Source organism: Arachis duranensis, chromosome 2, assembly GCF_000817695.3.
Source record: "Arachis duranensis cultivar V14167 chromosome 2, aradu.V14167.gnm2.J7QH, whole genome shotgun sequence".
NCBI classification, from domain to species: domain Eukaryota; kingdom Viridiplantae; phylum Streptophyta; class Magnoliopsida; order Fabales; family Fabaceae; genus Arachis; species Arachis duranensis.
Window position 1 is genome coordinate 59,586,084 of NC_029773.3, and position 1,871 is coordinate 59,587,954.

Sequence of the window (1,871 nt, forward strand, 5' to 3'; positions counted from 1 at the left end):
AAAAAGCTAAAAGCCCTGCTCATCTAATTAATACTGATCTTCATAGATGTTTTTGGAATTCATTGCATATTCTCTTCTTTTTATCTTGTTTGATTTTCAGTTGCTTGAGGACAAGCAACAATTTAAGTTTGGTGTTGTGATTAGCGGATATTTTATACCCTTTTGGAACTATTTTTTTAGTGTTTTTAGTTATATTTTATCAAGTTGTATTATGTTTTAGTATGTTTTAGTGCAAAAAACATATTTTGGATGCTACTTTGAGTTTTTATGTTATTCTTACGATTTTAGGTGATTTTTGGGTGAAATTGGCAAGTTTTAGCAAAGTCTGATATTGTTAGGTTTAGTCTTAGAGTTTTTATCAAAAGTAAAGGACTTCCTTCCTCTTGAGGATTATGCTTCCCTGGAAGGGAGAAGCACATACATTATTTCTGTTTTCTCTGTAAAATATGAGCGACTAAATCTCCTAGGTTAAGGATAGGAGCTCTGCTCATTCCTATGGATTAATATCATTACTTTTCTACTTTAATATATGTTTGATTCCATTATAAGATGTACTGTTGTTCTTTATCTTTATGAATCTAGGGTGGAACAAGAGTATGACCCTTTATTCTACATGAGTTCTTTACGAGTCCTGGCACGGATAGCATTGAGCTACAGCTTTAGAGTACATCATAGGTTCCAACAAGTTATTTGGGCTAATTGGGATATGTGACATAAAATCTCGTTAGTCATGGGTAATTGAGGTTCCTGTGGTGCTAAGGCTAGAATCATAGAGCTTCATTCTCCGATCTAGAAGATCCGACCTTGTTTTTGGCATTTTGAGTAGGATCATCAGAGATTGAATTGCGCGAGCTTAACCCTCGTCTAGATTGACTGACCTGTTTGAGTGTTTGGTTTGGATTAGAGAAGATTAATGACCACGACCCATGGCTTAATCACTTAACTGATTTCTTACTATTGTTTCTACGTCAGTTCTTTATTGCTTTCGTTATTGTTTTATTTATGCACCTACAACAACAACAATCAACTTTCTATTCGCCTGACTAAGATCTGTAGGATAACCACAGCTTGCTCAATCTGGCAATCCTCGTGAGATTCGACCCTCACTCACCTGAGGTATTACTTGGACGACTCGGTGCACTTGCCGGTTCAGTTGTGCGAGTTTCATTTTTGCGCACTAGCTACATATCAGCAGCCTCATCTTTCTTTGTGACAATAGCAGTGGAGATTTTCTAGAAGAAATACGGGGTTTTGCTTCTGCCGGCAACATGCTACAAGGTGGCGGTCCCGCTTATGGGGTCAAATCAATACGTTCTAAGAAGAAATTTGGAATCTCTTCGATCTTATAAGAATCATACCAAATCCTATCAATTGAATTGTTTTTTTGAGAAATACGAGACATCAAAGTCATAAAAGTAAAGTAATATATTCATTGACGAACGGATTTTTGCCGATAAAGAATTTCACAAAAATAATCATGTTGTAAGTATAGTTTTTAAACCATCAAAAATTCTTTCGTACAAAAGTTTTGGTTGTCACTAAAGCAAACCCAATAAAAATTAATAACCGAAGTATTGAAACCTCGGGTCGTCTCTTAAAGAATTGCAGGGAGGTGTATTTATTATTGGTTGTGAGTTTTCTGGGAAATTTAGAGTTTGGGCAATGGGCACAAAAATAATTATAATTAAAGAAATATAAATTAAAAGAGATTTATATATAATTAAATAAAAATCCTTGACCGGGGGTATGATTAATTGAAAGTTCTATCCTTGTTGAAATTTTCTCAAGTGTAGTATCAAAAGGTTGTTGTTTTCACTTAGTTAACCCTTACTAAATAAAGGAAAGTCAAGTGATTGAGCTAACTCTTATTC